The sequence below is a fragment of the Vipera ursinii genome (genome assembly GCF_947247035.1).
Source record: "Vipera ursinii genome assembly, chromosome: 2".
In the NCBI taxonomy this organism is placed as follows: domain Eukaryota; kingdom Metazoa; phylum Chordata; class Lepidosauria; order Squamata; family Viperidae; genus Vipera; species Vipera ursinii.
In genome coordinates, this window is record NC_139513.1 from 181,077,604 (window position 1) to 181,097,379 (window position 19,776).

Below are 19,776 nucleotides of genomic sequence, written 5' to 3' on the forward strand. Positions count from 1 at the left end.
GAGATTGCCCATGTTATATCTTGCATTTGTTAGGAAAAATTCCTTATAGCTTGCATTTGTTTGAAAAAACTGCTTATAGCATACAAAGTGCCCATTGCAGATAGAGCTCAAATTCAAAAAACAAACACATATTCATGTTCCCCCGCCTCCCCGAAGACCAAAGAACCATGAGTTTTGCAGATTGATGTCTCCTTGCGGAGATAGCCCATGTTTTAACTTGCATTTGTTTGAAAAAACTGCTAATAGCATGAAAAGTGCCCATTGCAGATAGAGCTCAAATTCGAAAAACAAACACATATTCATGTTCCCCCGCCTCCCCGAAGACCAAAGAACCATGAGTTTTGCAGATCTGATGTCTCCTTGCGGAGATAGCCCATGTTATATCTTGCATTTGTTTGAAAAAACTGCTAATAGCATGAAAAGTGCCCATTGCAGATAGAGCTCAAATTTGAAAAACAAACACATATTCATGTTCCCCCGCCTCCCCGAAGACCAAAGAACCATGAGTTTTGCAGATCTGATGTCTCCTTGCGGAGATAGCCCATGTTATAAATTGCATTTGTTAGTAAAAACTGCTAATAGCATGAAAAGTGCCCATTGCAGATAGAGCTCAAATTCAAACAACAAACACATATTCATGTTCAACCACCTCCCCGAAGACCAAAAAACCATGAGTTTTGCAGATCTGATGTCTCCTTGCGGAGATAGCCCATGTTATATCTTGCATTTGTTAGGAAAAATTCCTTATATCTTGCATTTGTTGGGAAAAACTGCTTATAGCATGAAAAGTGCCCATTGCAGATAGAGCTCAAATTCGAAAAACAAAGACATATTCATGTTCCCCCGCCTCCCCGAAGACCAAAGAACCATGAGTTTTGCAGATCTGATGTCTCCTTGCGGAGATAGCCCATGTTATATCTTGCATTTGTTAGGAAAAATTGCTTATAGCTTGCATTTGTTTGAAAAAACTGCTTATAGCATACAAAGTGCCCATTGCAGATAGAGCTCAAATTAAAAAAAAAAAACACATATTCATGTTCCCCCGCCTCCCCGAAGACCAAAAAACCATGAGTTTTGCAGATCTGATGTCTCCTTGCGTAGATAGCCCATGTTATATCTTGCATTTGTTTGAAAAAACTGCTAAAAGCATGAAAAGTGCCCATTGCAGATAGAGCTCAAATTCGAAAAACAAACACATATTCATGTTCCACAGCCTCCCCGAAGACCAAAGAACCATGAGTTTTGCAGATCTGATGTCTCCTTGCGGAGATAGCCCATGTTATATCTTGCATTTGTTTGAAAAAACTGCTAATAGCATGAAAAGTGCCCATTGCAGATAGAGCTCAAATTCGAAAAACAAACACATATTCATGTTCCACCGCCTCCCCGAAGACCAAAAAACCATGAGTTTTGCAGATCTGATGTCTCCTTGCGGAGATATCCCATGTTATATCTTGCATTTGTTAGGAAAAACTGCTAATAGCATGAAAAGTGCCCATCGCAGATAGAGCTCAAATTCGATAAACAAACACACATTCATGTTCCCCCGCCTCCCTGAAGACCAAAACCTATGAGTTTTGCAGATCTAATGTCTCCTTGCGGAGATAGCCCAGGTTATATCTTGAATTTGTTAGGAAAAACTGCTTATAGCATGAAAAGTGCCCATTACAGATAGAGCTCAAATTCGAAAAACAAACACATATTCATGTTCCCCCGCCTCCCCAAAGCCCAAAACCTATGACTTTTACAGATCTGATGTCTCCTTGTGTAGATAGCCCATATTATATCTTGCATTTGTTGGGAAAAACTGCTAATAGCATGAAAAGTGCCTATTGCAGATAGAGCTCAAATTAGAAAAACAAGCACATATTCATGTTCCCCCGCCTCCCCGAAGACCAAAAAACCATGAGTTTTGCAGATCTGATGTCTCCCTGCGGAGATAGCCCATGTTATAAATTGCATTTGTTAGTAAAAACTGCTAATTGCATGAAAAGTGCCCATTGCAGATAGAGCTCAAATTCAAACAACAAACACATATTCATGTTCAACCGCCTCCCCGAAGACCAAAAAACCATGAGTTTTGCAGATCTGATGTCTCCTTGCGGAGATAGCCCATGTTATATCTTGCATTTGTTAGGAAAAATTCCTTATATCTTGCATTTGTTAGGAAAAACTGCTTATAGCATGAAAAGTGCCCATTGCAGATAGAGCTCAAATTCAAAAAACAAACACATATTCATGTTCCTCCGCCTCCCCGAAGACCTAAGAACCATGAGTTTTGCAGATTGATGTCTCCTTGCGGAGATAGCCCATGTTATATCTTGCATTTGTTTGAAAAAACTGCTAATAGCATGAAAAGTGCCCATTGCAGACAGAGCTCAAATTCGAAAAACAAACACATATTCATGTTCCCCCGCCTCCCCGAAGACCAAAAAACCATGAGTTTTGCAGATCTGATGTCTCCTTGCGTAGATAGCCCATGTTATATCTTGCATTTGTTTGAAAAAACTGCTAAAAGCATGGAAAGTGCCCATTGCAGATAGAGCTCAAATTCGAAAAACAAACACATATTCATGTTCCACAGCCTCCCCGAAGACCAAAGAACCATGAGTTTTGCAGATCTGATGTCTCCTTGCGGAGATAGCCCATGTTATATCTTGCATTTGTTTGAAAAAACTGCTAATAGCATGAAAAGTGCCCATTGCAGATAGAGCTCAAATTCGAAAAACAAACACATATTCATGTTCCACCGCCTCCCCGAAGACCAAAAAACCATGAGTTTTGCAGATCTTATGTCTCCTTGCGGAGATATCCCATGTTATATCTTGCATTTGTTAGGAAAAACTGCTAATAGCATGAAAAGTGCCCATCGCAGATAGAGCTCAAATTCGATAAACAAACACATATTCATGTTCCCCCGCCTCCCTGAAGACCAAAACCTATGAGTTTTGCAGATCTAATGTCTCCTTGCGGAGGTAGCCCAGGTTATATCTTGAATTTGTTAGGAAAAACTGCTTATAGCATGAAAAGTGCCCATTACAGATAGAGCTCAAATTCGAAAAACAAACACATATTCATGTTCCCCCGCCTCCCCAAAGCCCAAAACCTATGACTTTTACAGATCTGATGTCTCCTTGTGTAGATAGCCCATGTTATATCTTGCATTTGTTGGGAAAAACTGCTAATAGCATGAAAAGTGCCTATTGCAGATAGAGCTCAAATTCGAAAAACAAACACATATTCATGTTCCCCCGCCTCCCCGAATACCAAAAAACCATGAGTTTTGAAGATCTGATGTCTCCTTGCGGAGATTGCCCATGTTATATCTTGCATTTGTTAGAAAAAATTCCTTATAGCTTGCATTTGTTTGAAAAAACTGCTTATAGCATGAAAAGTGCCCATTGCAGATAGAGCTCAAATTCAAAAAACAAACACATATTCATGTTCCCCCGCCTTCCCGAAGACCAAAGAACCATGAGTTTTGCAGATCTGATGTCTCCTTGCGGAGATAGCCCATGTTATAAATTGCATTTGTTAGTAAAAACTGCTAATAGCATGAAAAGTGCCCATTGCAGATAGAGCTCAAATTCAAACAACAAACACATATTCATGTTCAACCACCTCCCCGAAGACCAAAAAACCATGAGTTTTGCAGATCTGATGTCTCCTTGCGGAGATTGCCCATGCTATATCTTGCATTTGTTAGGAAAAATTCCTTATAGCTTGCATTTGTTTGAAAAAACTGCTTATAGCATGAAAAGTGCCCATTGCAGATAGAGCTCAAATTCAAAAAACAAACACATATTCATGTTCCCCCGCCTTCCCGAAGACCAAAGAACCATGAGTTTTGCAGATCTGATGTCTCCTTGCGGAGATAGCCCATGTTATAAATTGCATTTGTTAGTAAAAACTGCTAATAGCATGAAAAGTGCCCATTGCAGATAGAGCTCAAATTCAAAAAACAAACACATATTCATGTTCCCCCGCCTCCCCGAAGACCAAAGAACCATGAGTTTTGCAGATTGATGTCTCCTTGCGGAGATAGCCCATGTTATATCTTGCATTTGTTTGAAAAAACTGCTAATAGCATGAAAAGTGCCCATTGCAGACAGAGCTCAAATTCGAAAAACAAACACATATTCATGTTCCCCCGCCTCCCCGAAGACCAAAAAACCATGAGTTTTGCAGATCTGATGTCTCCTTGCGTAGATAGCCCATGTTATATCTTGCAATTGTTTGAAAATACTGCTAAAAGCATGAAAAGTGCCCATTGCAGATAGAGCTCAAATTCAAAAAACAAACACATATTCATGTTCCCCTGCCTCCCCGAATACCAAAAAACCATGAGTTTTGAAGATCTGATGTCTCCTTGCGGAGATTGCCCATGTTATATCTTGCATTTGTTAGGAAAAATTCCTTATAGCTTGCATTTGTTTGAAAAAACTGCTTATAGCATACAAAGTGCCCATTGCAGATAGAGCTCAAATTCAAAAAACAAACACATATTCATGTTCCCCTGCCTCCCCGAAGACCAAAGAACCATGAGTTTTGCAGATTGATGTCTCCTTGCGGAGATAGCCCATGTTTTAACTTGCATTTGTTTGAAAAAACTGCTAATAGCATGAAAAGTGCCCATTGCAGATAGAGCTCAAATTCGAAAAACAAACACATATTCATGTTCCCCCGCCTCCCCGAAGACCAAAGAACCATGAGTTTTGCAGATCTGATGTCTCCTTGCGGAGATAGCCCATGTTATATCTTGCATTTGTTTGAAAAAACTGCTAATAGCATGAAAAGTGCCCATTGCAGATAGAGCTCAAATTCGAAAAACAAACACATATTCATGTTCCCCCGCCTCCCCGAAGACCAAAGAACCATGAGTTTTGCAGATCTGATGTCTCCTTGCGGAGATAGCCCATGTTATATCTTGCATTTGTTAGGAAAAATTGCTTATAGCTTGCATTTGTTTGAAAAAACTGCTTATAGCATACAAAGTGCCCATTGCAGATAGAGCTCAAATTCAAAAAACAAACACATATTCATGTTCCACCGCCTCCCCGAAGACCAAAAAACCATGAGTTTTGCAGATCTGATGTCTCCTTGCGGAGATATCCCATGTTATATCTTGCATTTGTTAGGAAAAACTGCTAATAGCATGAAAAGTGCCCATCGCAGATAGAGCTCAAATTCGATAAACAAACACATATTCATGTTCCCCCGCCTCCCTGAAGACCAAAACCTATGAGTTTTGCAGATCTAATGTCTCCTTGCGGAGGTAGCCCAGGTTATATCTTGAATTTGTTAGGAAAAACTGCTTATAGCATGAAAAGTGCCCATTACAGATAGAGCTCAAATTCGAAAAACAAACACATATTCATGTTCCCCCGCCTCCCCAAAGCCCAAAACCTATGACTTTTACAGATCTGATGTCTCCTTGTGTAGATAGCCCATGTTATATCTTGCATTTGTTGGGAAAAACTGCTAATAGCATGAAAAGTGCCTATTGCAGATAGAGCTCAAATTCGAAAAACAAACACATATTCATGTTCCCCCGCCTCCCCGAATACCAAAAAACCATGAGTTTTGAAGATCTGATGTCTCCTTGCGGAGATTGCCCATGTTATATCTTGCATTTGTTAGAAAAAATTCCTTATAGCTTGCATTTGTTTGAAAAAACTGCTTATAGCATGAAAAGTGCCCATTGCAGATAGAGCTCAAATTCAAAAAACAAACACATATTCATGTTCCCCCGCCTTCCCGAAGACCAAAGAACCATGAGTTTTGCAGATCTGATGTCTCCTTGCGGAGATAGCCCATGTTATAAATTGCATTTGTTAGTAAAAACTGCTAATAGCATGAAAAGTGCCCATTGCAGATAGAGCTCAAATTCAAACAACAAACACATATTCATGTTCAACCACCTCCCCGAAGACCAAAAAACCATGAGTTTTGCAGATCTGATGTCTCCTTGCGGAGATTGCCCATGTTATATCTTGCATTTGTTAGGAAAAATTCCTTATAGCTTGCATTTGTTTGAAAAAACTGCTTATAGCATGAAAAGTGCCCATTGCAGATAGAGCTCAAATTCAAAAAACAAACACATATTCATGTTCCCCCGCCTTCCCGAAGACCAAAGAACCATGAGTTTTGCAGATCTGATGTCTCCTTGCGGAGATAGCCCATGTTATAAATTGCATTTGTTAGTAAAAACTGCTAATAGCATGAAAAGTGCCCATTGCAGATAGAGCTCAAATTCAAAAAACAAACACATATTCATGTTCCCCCGCCTCCCCGAAGACCAAAGAACCATGAGTTTTGCAGATTGATGTCTCCTTGCGGAGATAGCCCATGTTATATCTTGCATTTGTTTGAAAAAACTGCTAATAGCATGAAAAGTGCCCATTGCAGACAGAGCTCAAATTCGAAAAACAAACACATATTCATGTTCCCCCGCCTCCCCGAAGACCAAAAAACCATGAGTTTTGCAGATCTGATGTCTCCTTGCGTAGATAGCCCATGTTATATCTTGCATTTGTTTGAAAAAACTGCTAAAAGCATGAAAAGTGCCCATTGCAGATAGAGCTCAAATTCAAAAAACAAACACATATTCATGTTCCCCTGCCTCCCCGAATACCAAAAAACCATGAGTTTTGAAGATCTGATGTCTCCTTGCGGAGATTGCCCATGTTATATCTTGCATTTGTTAGGAAAAATTCCTTATAGCTTGCATTTGTTTGAAAAAACTGCTTATAGCATACAAAGTGCCCATTGCAGATAGAGCTCAAATTCAAAAAACAAACACATATTCATGTTCCCCCGCCTCCCCGAAGACCAAAGAACCATGAGTTTTGCAGATTGATGTCTCCTTGCGGAGATAGCCCATGTTATAACTTGCATTTGTTTGAAAAAACTGCTAATAGCATGAAAAGTGCCCATTGCAGATAGAGCTCAAATTCGAAAAACAAACACATATTCATGTTCCCCCGCCTCCCCGAAGACCAAAGAACCATGAGTTTTGCAGATCTGATGTCTCCTTGCGGAGATAGCCCATGTTATATCTTGCATTTGTTTGAAAAAACTGCTAATAGCATGAAAAGTGCCCATTGCAGATAGAGCTCAAATTCGAAAAACAAACACATATTCATGTTCCCCCGCCTCCCCGAAGACCAAAGAACCATGAGTTTTGCAGATCTGATGTCTCCTTGCGGAGATAGCCCATGTTATATCTTGCATTTGTTAGGAAAAATTGCTTATAGCTTGCATTTGTTTGAAAAAACTGCTTATAGCATACAAAGTGCCCATTGCAGATAGAGCTCAAATTCAAAAAACAAACACATATTCATGTTCCCCCGCCTCCCCGAAGACCAAAGAACCATGAGTTTTGCAGATCTGATGTCTCCTTGCGGAGATAGCCCAGGTTATATCTTGAATTTGTTAGGAAAAACTGCTTATAGCATGAAAAGTGCCCATTGCAGATAGAGCTCAAATTCGAAAAACAAACACATATTCATGTTCCCCCGCCTCCCCAAAGCCCAAAACCTATGACTTTTGCAGATCTGATGTCTCCTTGTGGAGATAGCCCATGTTATATCTTGCATTTGTTGGGAAAACTGCTAATAGCATGAAAAGTGCCTATTGCAGATAGAGCTCAAATTCGAAAAACAAACACATATTCATGTTCCCCCGCCTCCCCGAATACCAAAAAACCATGAGTTTTGAAGATCTGATGTCTCCTTGCGGAGATTGCCCATGTTATATCTTGCATTTGTTAGAAAAAATTCCTTATAGCTTGCATTTGTTTGAAAAAACTGCTTATAGCATGAAAAGTGCCCATTGCAGATAGAGCTCAAATTCAAAAAACAAACACATATTCATGTTCCCCCGCCTTCCCGAAGACCAAAGAACCATGAGTTTTGCAGATCTGATGTCTCCTTGCGGAGATAGCCCATGTTATAAATTGCATTTGTTAGTAAAAACTGCTAATAGCATGAAAAGTGCCCATTGCAGATAGAGCTCAAATTCAAACAACAAACACATATTCATGTTCAACCACCTCCCCGAAGACCAAAAAACCATGAGTTTTGCAGATCTGATGTCTCCTTGCGGAGATAGCCCATGTTATATCTTGCATTTGTTAGGAAAAATTCCTTATATCTTGCATTTGTTAGGAAAAACTGCTTATAGCATGAAAAGTGCCCATTGCAGATAGAGCTCATATTCGAAAAACAAAGACATATTCATGTTCCCCCGCCTCCCCGAAGACCAAAGAACCATGAGTTTTGCAGATCTGATGTCTCCTTGCCGAGATAGCCCATGTTATATCTTGCATTTGTTAGGAAAAATTGCTTATAGCTTGCATTTGTTTGAAAAAACTGCTTATAGCATCCAAAGTGCCCATTGCAGATAGAGCTCAAATTCAAAAAACAAACACATATTCATGTTCCCCCGCCTCCCCGAAGACCAAAGAACCATGAGTTTTGCAGATCTGATGTCTCCTTGCGGAGATAGCCCAGGTTATATCTTGAATTTGTTAGGAAAAACTGCTTATAGCATGAAAAGTGCCCATTGCAGATAGAGCTCAAATTCGAAAAACAAACACATATTCATGTTCCCCCGCCTCCCCGAAGACCAAAGAACCATGAGTTTTGCAGATCTGATGTCTCCTTGCGGAGATAGCCCATGTTATATCTTGCATTTGTTTGAAAAAACTGCTAATAGCATGAAAAGTGCCCATTGCAGATAGAGCTCAAATTCGAAAAACAAACACATATTCATGTTCCCCCGCCTCCCTGAAGACCAAAGAACCATGAGTTTTGCAGATCTGATGTCTCCTTGCGGAGATAGCCCATGTTATATCTTGCATTTGTTAGGAAAAATTGCTTATAGCTTGCATTTGTTTGAAAAAACTGCTTATAGCATACAAAGTGCCCATTGCAGATAGAGCTCAAATTCAAAAAACAAACACATATTCATGTTCCCCCGCCTCCCCGAAGACCAAAGAACCATGAGTTTTGCAGATCTGATGTCTCCTTGCGGAGATAGCCCAGGTTATATCTTGAATTTGTTAGGAAAAACTGCTTATAGCATGAAAAGTGCCCATTGCAGATAGAGCTCAAATTCAAAAAACAAACACATATTCATGTTCCCCCGCCTTCCCGAAGACCAAAGAACCATGAGTTTTGCAGATCTGATGTCTCCTTGCGGAGATAGCCCATGTTATAAATTGCATTTGTTAGTAAAAACTGCTAATAGCATGAAAAGTGCCCATTGCAGATAGAGCTCAAATTCAAACAACAAACACATATTCATGTTCAACCACCTCCCCGAAGACCAAAAAACCATGAGTTTTGCAGATCTGATGTCTCCTTGCGGAGATTGCCCATGTTATATCTTGCATTTGTTAGGAAAAATTCCTTATAGCTTGCATTTGTTTGAAAAAACTGCTTATAGCATGAAAAGTGCCCATTGCAGATAGAGCTCAAATTCAAAAAACAAACACATATTCATGTTCCCCCGCCTTCCCGAAGACCAAAGAACCATGAGTTTTGCAGATCTGATGTCTCCTTGCGGAGATAGCCCATGTTATAAATTGCATTTGTTAGTAAAAACTGCTAATAGCATGAAAAGTGCCCATTGCAGATAGAGCTCAAATTCAAAAAACAAACACATATTCATGTTCCCCCGCCTCCCCGAAGACCAAAGAACCATGAGTTTTGCAGATTGATGTCTCCTTGCGGAGATAGCCCATGTTATATCTTGCATTTGTTTGAAAAAACTGCTAATAGCATGAAAAGTGCCCATTGCAGACAGAGCTCAAATTCGAAAAACAAACACATATTCATGTTCCCCCGCCTCCCCGAAGACCAAAAAACCATGAGTTTTGCAGATCTGATGTCTCCTTGCGTAGATAGCCCATGTTATATCTTGCATTTGTTTGAAAAAACTGCTAAAAGCATGAAAAGTGCCCATTGCAGATAGAGCTCAAATTCAAAAAACAAACACATATTCATGTTCCCCTGCCTCCCCGAATACCAAAAAACCATGAGTTTTGAAGATCTGATGTCTCCTTGCGGAGATTGCCCATGTTATATCTTGCATTTGTTAGGAAAAATTCCTTATAGCTTGCATTTGTTTGAAAAAACTGCTTATAGCATACAAAGTGCCCATTGCAGATAGAGCTCAAATTCAAAAAACAAACACATATTCATGTTCCCCCGCCTCCCCGAAGACCAAAGAACCATGAGTTTTGCAGATTGATGTCTCCTTGCGGAGATAGCCCATGTTTTAACTTGCATTTGTTTGAAAAAACTGCTAATAGCATGAAAAGTGCCCATTGCAGATAGAGCTCAAATTCGAAAAACAAACACATATTCATGTTCCCCCGCCTCCCCGAAGACCAAAGAACCATGAGTTTTGCAGATCTGATGTCTCCTTGCGGAGATAGCCCATGTTATATCTTGCATTTGTTTGAAAAAACTGCTAATAGCATGAAAAGTGCCCATTGCAGATAGAGCTCAAATTCGAAAAACAAACACATATTCATGTTCCCCCGCCTCCCCGAAGACCAAAGAACCATGAGTTTTGCAGATCTGATGTCTCCTTGCGGAGATAGCCCATGTTATATCTTGCATTTGTTAGGAAAAATTGCTTATAGCTTGCATTTGTTTGAAAAAACTGCTTATAGCATACAAAGTGCCCATTGCAGATAGAGCTCAAATTCAAAAAACAAACACATATTCATGTTCCACCGCCTCCCCGAAGACCAAAAAACCATGAGTTTTGCAGATCTGATGTCTCCTTGCGGAGATATCCCATGTTATATCTTGCATTTGTTAGGAAAAACTGCTAATAGCATGAAAAGTGCCCATCGCAGATAGAGCTCAAATTCGATAAACAAACACATATTCATGTTCCCCCGCCTCCCTGAAGACCAAAACCTATGAGTTTTGCAGATCTAATGTCTCCTTGCGGAGGTAGCCCAGGTAATATCTTGAATTTGTTAGGAAAAACTGCTTATAGCATGAAAAGTGCCCATTACAGATAGAGCTCAAATTCGAAAAACAAACACATATTCATGTTCCCCCGCCTCCCCAAAGCCCAAAACCTATGACTTTTACAGATCTGATGTCTCCTTGTGTAGATAGCCCATGTTATATCTTGCATTTGTTGGGAAAAACTGCTAATAGCATGAAAAGTGCCTATTGCAGATAGAGCTCAAATTCGAAAAACAAACACATATTCATGTTCCCCCGCCTCCCCGAATACCAAAAAACCATGAGTTTTGAAGATCTGATGTCTCCTTGCGGAGATTGCCCATGTTATATCTTGCATTTGTTAGAAAAAATTCCTTATAGCTTGCATTTGTTTGAAAAAACTGCTTATAGCATGAAAAGTGCCCATTGCAGATAGAGCTCAAATTCAAAAAACAAACACATATTCATGTTCCCCCGCCTTCCCGAAGACCAAAGAACCATGAGTTTTGCAGATCTGATGTCTCCTTGCGGAGATAGCCCATGTTATAAATTGCATTTGTTAGTAAAAACTGCTAATAGCATGAAAAGTGCCCATTGCAGATAGAGCTCAAATTCAAACAACAAACACATATTCATGTTCAACCACCTCCCCGAAGACCAAAAAACCATGAGTTTTGCAGATCTGATGTCTCCTTGCGGAGATTGCCCATGTTATATCTTGCATTTGTTAGGAAAAATTCCTTATAGCTTGCATTTGTTTGAAAAAACTGCTTATAGCATGAAAAGTGCCCATTGCAGATAGAGCTCAAATTCAAAAAACAAACACATATTCATGTTCCCCCGCCTTCCCGAAGACCAAAGAACCATGAGTTTTGCAGATCTGATGTCTCCTTGCGGAGATAGCCCATGTTATAAATTGCATTTGTTAGTAAAAACTGCTAATAGCATGAAAAGTGCCCATTGCAGATAGAGCTCAAATTCAAAAAACAAACACATATTCATGTTCCCCCGCCTCCCCGAAGACCAAAGAACCATGAGTTTTGCAGATTGATGTCTCCTTGCGGAGATAGCCCATGTTATATCTTGCATTTGTTTGAAAAAACTGCTAATAGCATGAAAAGTGCCCATTGCAGACAGAGCTCAAATTCGAAAAACAAACACATATTCATGTTCCCCCGCCTCCCCGAAGACCAAAAAACCATGAGTTTTGCAGATCTGATGTCTCCTTGCGTAGATAGCCCATGTTATATCTTGCATTTGTTTGAAAAAACTGCTAAAAGCATGAAAAGTGCCCATTGCAGATAGAGCTCAAATTCAAAAAACAAACACATATTCATGTTCCCCTGCCTCCCCGAATACCAAAAAACCATGAGTTTTGAAGATCTGATGTCTCCTTGCGGAGATTGCCCATGTTATATCTTGCATTTGTTAGGAAAAATTCCTTATAGCTTGCATTTGTTTGAAAAAACTGCTTATAGCATACAAAGTGCCCATTGCAGATAGAGCTCAAATTCAAAAAACAAACACATATTCATGTTCCCCCGCCTCCCCGAAGACCAAAGAACCATGAGTTTTGCAGATTGATGTCTCCTTGCGGAGATAGCCCATGTTATAACTTGCATTTCTTTGAAAAAACTGCTAATAGCATGAAAAGTGCCCATTGCAGATAGAGCTCAAATTCGAAAAACAAACACATATTCATGTTCCCCCGCCTCCCCGAAGACCAAAGAACCATGAGTTTTGCAGATCTGATGTCTCCTTGCGGAGATAGCCCATGTTATATCTTGCATTTGTTTGAAAAAACTGCTAATAGCATGAAAAGTGCCCATTGCAGATAGAGCTCAAATTCGAAAAACAAACACATATTCATGTTCCCCCGCCTCCCCGAAGACCAAAGAACCATGAGTTTTGCAGATCTGATGTCTCCTTGCGGAGATAGCCCATGTTATATCTTGCATTTGTTAGGAAAAATTGCTTATAGCTTGCATTTGTTTGAAAAAACTGCTTATAGCATACAAAGTGCCCATTGCAGATAGAGCTCAAATTCAAAAAACAAACACATATTCATGTTCCCCCGCCTCCCCGAAGACCAAAGAACCATGAGTTTTGCAGATCTGATGTCTCCTTGCGGAGATAGCCCAGGTTATATCTTGAATTTGTTAGGAAAAACTGCTTATAGCATGAAAAGTGCCCATTGCAGATAGAGCTCAAATTCGAAAAACAAACACATATTCATGTTCCCCCGCCTCCCCAAAGCCCAAAACCTATGACTTTTGCAGATCTGATGTCTCCTTGTGGAGATAGCCCATGTTATATCTTGCATTTGTTGGGAAAAACTGCTAATAGCATGAAAAGTGCCTATTGCAGATAGAGCTCAAATTCGAAAAACAAACACATATTCATGTTCCCCCGCCTCCCCGAATACCAAAAAACCATGAGTTTTGAAGATCTGATGTCTCCTTGCGGAGATTGCCCATGTTATATCTTGCATTTGTTAGAAAAAATTCCTTATAGCTTGCATTTGTTTGAAAAAACTGCTTATAGCATGAAAAGTGCCCATTGCAGATAGAGCTCAAATTCAAAAAACAAACACATATTCATGTTCCCCCGCCTTCCCGAAGACCAAAGAACCATGAGTTTTGCAGATCTGATGTCTCCTTGCGGAGATAGCCCATGTTATAAATTGCATTTGTTAGTAAAAACTGCTAATAGCATGAAAAGTGCCCATTGCAGATAGAGCTCAAATTCAAACAACAAACACATATTCATGTTCAACCACCTCCCCGAAGACCAAAAAACCATGAGTTTTGCAGATCTGATGTCTCCTTGCGGAGATAGCCCATGTTATATCTTGCATTTGTTAGGAAAAATTCCTTATATCTTGCATTTGTTAGGAAAAACTGCTTATAGCATGAAAAGTGCCCATTGCAGATAGAGCTCATATTCGAAAAACAAAGACATATTCATGTTCCCCCGCCTCCCCGAAGACCAAAGAACCATGTGTTTTGCAGATCTGATGTCTCCTTGCGGAGATAGCCCATGTTATATCTTGCATTTTTTAGGAAAAATTGCTTATAGCTTGCATTTGTTTGAAAAAACTGCTAATAGCATGAAAAGTGCCCATTGCAGATAGAGCTCAAATTCGAAAAACAAACACATATTCATGTTCCCCCGCCTCCCCGAAGACCAAAGAACCATGAGTTTTGCAGATCTGATGTCTCCTTGCCGAGATAGCCCATGTTATATCTTGCATTTGTTAGGAAAAATTGCTTATAGCTTGCATTTGTTTGAAAAAACTGCTTATAGCATCCAAAGTGCCCATTGCAGATAGAGCTCAAATTCAAAAAACAAACACATATTCATGTTCCCCCGCCTCCCCGAAGACCAAAGAACCATGAGTTTTGCAGATCTGATGTCTCCTTGCGGAGATAGCCCAGGTTATATCTTGAATTTGTTAGGAAAAACTGCTTATAGCATGAAAAGTGCCCATTGCAGATAGAGCTCAAATTCGAAAAACAAACACATATTCATGTTCCCCCGCCTCCCCGAAGACCAAAGAACCATGAGTTTTGCAGATCTGATGTCTCCTTGCGGAGATAGCCCATGTTATATCTTGCATTTGTTTGAAAAAACTGCTAATAGCATGAAAAGTGCCCATTGCAGATAGAGCTCAAATTCGAAAAACAAACACATATTCATGTTCCCCCGCCTCCCCGAAGACCAAAGAACCATGAGTTTTGCAGATCTGATGTCTCCTTGCGGAGATAGCCCATGTTATATCTTGCATTTGTTAGGAAAAATTGCTTATAGCTTGCATTTGTTTGAAAAAACTGCTTATAGCATACAAAGTGCCCATTGCAGATAGAGCTCAAATTCAAAAAACAAACACATATTCATGTTCCCCCGCCTCCCCGAAGACCAAAGAACCATGAGTTTTGCAGATCTGATGTCTCCTTGCGGAGATAGCCCAGGTTATATCTTGAATTTGTTAGGAAAAACTGCTTATAGCATGAAAAGTGCCCATTGCAGATAGAGCTCAAATTCGAAAAACAAACACATATTCATGTTCCCCCGCCTCCCCAAAGCCCAAAACCTATGACTTTTGCAGATCTGATGTCTCCTTGTGGAGATAGCCCATGTTATATCTTGCATTTGTTGGGAAAAACTGCTAATAGCATGAAAAGTGCCTATTGCAGATAGAGCTCAAATTCGAAAAACAAACACATATTCATGTTCCCCCGCCTCCCCGAATACCAAAAAACCATGAGTTTTGAAGATCTGATGTCTCCTTGCGGAGATTGCCCATGTTATATCTTGCATTTGTTAGAAAAAATTCCTTATAGCTTGCATTTGTTTGAAAAAACTGCTTATAGCATGAAAAGTGCCCATTGCAGATAGAGCTCAAATTCAAAAAACAAACACATATTCATGTTCCCCCGCCTTCCCGAAGACCAAAGAACCATGAGTTTTGCAGATCTGATGTCTCCTTGCGGAGATAGCCCAGGTTATATCTTGAATTTGTTAGGAAAAACTGCTTATAGCATGAAAAGTGCCCATTGCAGATAGAGCTCAAATTCGAAAAACAAACACATATTCATGTTCCCCCGCCTCCCCGAAGACCAAAGAACCATGAGTTTTGCAGATCTGATGTCTCCTTGCGGAGATAGCCCATGTTATATCTTGCATTTGTTTGAAAAAACTGCTAATAGCATGAAAAGTGCCCATTGCAGATAGAGCTCAAATTCGAAAAACAAACACATATTCATGTTCCCCCGCCTCCCCGAAGACCAAAGAACCATGAGTTTTTCAGATCTGATGTCTCCTTGCGGAGATAGCCCATGTTATATCTTGCATTTGTTAGGAAAAATTGCTTATAGCTTGCATTTGTTTGAAAAAACTGCTTATAGCATACAAAGTGCCCATTGCAGATAGAGCTCAAATTCAAAAAACAAACACATATTCATGTTCCCCCGCCTCCCCGAAGACCAAAGAACCATGAGTTTTGCAGATCTGATGTCTCCTTGCGGAGATAGCCCAGGTTATATCTTGAATTTGTTAGGAAAAACTGCTTATAGCATGAAAAGTGCCCATTGCAGATAGAGCTCAAATTCGAAAAACAAACACATATTCATGTTCCCCCGCCTCCCCAAAGCCCAAAACCTATGACTTTTGCAGATCTGATGTCTCCTTGTGGAGATAGCCCATGTTATATCTTGCATTTGTTGGGAAAAACTGCTAATAGCATGAAAAGTGCCTATTGCAGATAGAGCTCAAATTCGAAAAACAAACACATATTCATGTTCCCCCGCCTCCCCGAATACCAAAAAACCATGAGTTTTGAAGATTTGATGTCTCCTTGCGGAGATTGCCCATGTTATATCTTGCATTTGTTAGAAAAAATTCCTTATAGCTTGCATTTGTTTGAAAAAACTGCTTATAGCATGAAAAGTGCCCATTGCAGATAGAGCTCAAATTCAAAAAACAAACACATATTCATGTTCCCCCGCCTTCCCGAAGACCAAAGAACCATGAGTTTTGCAGATCTGATGTCTCCTTGCGGAGATAGCCCATGTTATAAATTGCATTTGTTAGTAAAAACTGCTAATAGCATGAAAAGTGCCCATTGCAGATAGAGCTCAAATTCAAACAACAAACACATATTCATGTTCAACCACCTCCCCGAAGACCAAAAAACCATGAGTTTTGCAGATCTGATGTCTCCTTGCGGAGATAGCCCATGTTATATCTTGCATTTGTTAGGAAAAATTCCTTATATCTTGCATTTGTTAGGAAAAACTGCTTATAGCATGAAAAGTGCCCATTGCAGATAGAGCTCAAATTCGAAAAACAAGGACATATTCATGTTCCCCCGCCCCCCCGAAGACCAAAGAACCATGAGTTTTGCAGATCTGATGTCTCCTTGCGGAGATAGCCCATGTTATATCTTGCATTTGTTAGGAAAAATTGCTTATAGCTTGCATTTGTTTGAAAAAACTGCTTATAGCATACAAAGTGCCCATTGCAGATAGAGCTCAAATTCAAAAAAAAAAACACATATTCATGTTCCCCCGCCTCCCCGAAGACCAAAAAACCATGAGTTTTGCAGATCTGATGTCTCCTTGCGTAGATAGCCCATGTTATATCTTGCATTTGTTTGAAAAAACTGCTAAAAGCATGAAAAGTGCCCATTGCAGATAGAGCTCAAATTCGAAAAACAAACACATATTCATGTTCCACAGCCTCCCCGAAGACCAAAGAACCATGAGTTTTGCAGATCTGATGTCTCCTTGCGGAGATAGCCCATGTTATATCTTGCATTTGTTTGAAAAAACTGCTAATAGCATGAAAAGTGCCCATTGCAGATAGAGCTCAAATTCGAAAAACAAACACATATTCATGTTCCACCGCCTCCCCGAAGACCAAAAAACCATGAGTTTTGCAGATCTGATGTCTCCTTGCGGAGATATCCCATGTTATATCTTGCATTTGTTAGGAAAAACTGCTAATAGCATGAAAAGTGCCCATCGCAGATAGAGCTCAAATTCGATAAACAAACACACATTCATGTTCCCCCGCCTCCCTGAAGACCAAAACCTATGAGTTTTGCAGATCTAATGTCTCCTTGTGTAGATAGCCCATGTTATATCTTGCATTTGTTGGGAAAAACTGCTAATAGCATGAAAAGTGCCTATTGCAGATAGAGCTCAAATTAGAAAAACAAGCACATATTCATGTTCCCCCGCCTCCCCGAAGACCAAAAAACCATGAGTTTTGCAGATCTGATGTCTCCCTGCGGAGATAGCCCATGTTATAAATTGCATTTGTTAGTAAAAACTGCTAATTGCATGAAAAGTGCCCATTGCAGATAGAGCTCAAATTCAAACAACAAACACATATTCATGTTCAACCGCCTCCCCGAAGACCAAAAAACCATGAGTTTTGCAGATCTGATGTCTCCTTGCGGAGATAGCCCATGTTATATCTTGCATTTGTTAGGAAAAATTCCTTATATCTTGCATTTGTTAGGAAAAACTGCTTATAGCATGAAAAGTGCCCATTGCAGATAGAGCTCAAATTCAAAAAACAAACACATATTCATGTTCCCCCGCCTCCCCGAAGACCTAAGAACCATGAGTTTTGCAGAGTGATGTCTCCTTGCGGAGATAGCCCATGTTATATCTTGCATTTGTTTGAAAAAACTGCTAATAGCATGAAAAGTGCCCATTGCAGACAGAGCTCAAATTCGAAAAACAAACACATATTCATGTTCCCCCGCCTCCCCGAAGACCAAAAAACCATGAGTTTTGCAGATCTGATGTCTCCTTGCGGAGATTGCCCATGTTATATCTTGCATTTGTTAGAAAAAATTCCTTATAGCTTGCATTTGTTTGAAAAAACTGCTTATAGCATGAAAAGTGCCCATTGCAGATAGAGCTCAAATTCAAAAAACAAACACATATTCATGTTCCCCCGCCTTCCCGAAGACCAAAGAACCATGAGTTTTGCAGATCTGATGTCTCCTTGCGGAGATAGCCCATGTTATAAATTGCATTTGTTAGTAAAAACTGCTAATAGCATGAAAAGTGCCCATTGCAGATAGAGCTCAAATTCAAACAACAAACACATATTCATGTTCAACCACCTCCCCGAAGACCAAAAAACCATGAGTTTTGCAGATCTGATGTCTCCTTGCGGAGATTGCCCATGTTATATCTTGCATTTGTTAGGAAAAATTCCTTATAGCTTGCATTTGTTTGAAAAAACTGCTTATAGCATGAAAAGTGCCCATTGCAGATAGAGCTCAAATTCAAAAAACAAACACATATTCATGTTCCCCCGCCTTCCCGAAGACCAAAGAACCATGAGTTTTGCAGATCTGATGTCTCCTTGCGGAGATAGCCCATGTTATATCTTGCATTTGTTAGGAAAAATTGCTTATAGCTTGCATTTGTTTGAAAAAACTGCTTATAGCATACAAAGTGCCCATTGCAGATAGAGCTCAAATTCAAAAAACAAACACATATTCATGTTCCCCCGCCTCCCCGAAGACCAAAGAACCATGAGTTTTGCAGATCTGATGTCTCCTTGCGGAGATAGCCCAGGTTATATCTTGAATTTGTTAGGAAAAACTGCTTATAGCATGAAAAGTGCCCATTGCAGATAGAGCTCAAATTCGAAAAACAAACACATATTCATGTTCCCCCGCCTCCCCAAAGCCCAAAACCTATGACTTTTGCAGATCTGATGTCTCCTTGTGGAGATAGCCCATGTTATATCTTGCATTTGTTGGGAAAAACTGCTAATAGCATGAAAAGTGCCCATTGCAGATAGAGCTCAAATTCAAAAAACAAACACATATTCATGTTCCCCCGCCTTCCCGAAGACCAAAGAACCATGAGTTTTGCAGATCTGATGTCTCCTTGCGGAGATAGCCCATGTTATAAATTGCATTTGTTAGTAAAAACTGCTAATAGCATGAAAAGTGCCCATTGCAGATAGAGCTCAAATTCAAACAACAAACACATATTCATGTTCAACCACCTCCCCGAAGACCAAAAAACCATGAGTTTTGCAGATCTGATGTCTCCTTGCGGAGATAGCCGATGTTATATCTTGCATTTGTTAGGAAAAATTCCTTATATCTTGCATTTGTTAGGAAAAACTGCTTATAGCATGAAAAGTGCCCATTGCAGATAGAGCTCAAATTCGAAAAACAAAGACATATTCATGTTCCCCCGCCTCCCCGAAGACCAAAGAACCATGTGTTTTGCAGATCTGATGTCTCCTTGCGGAGATAGCCCAT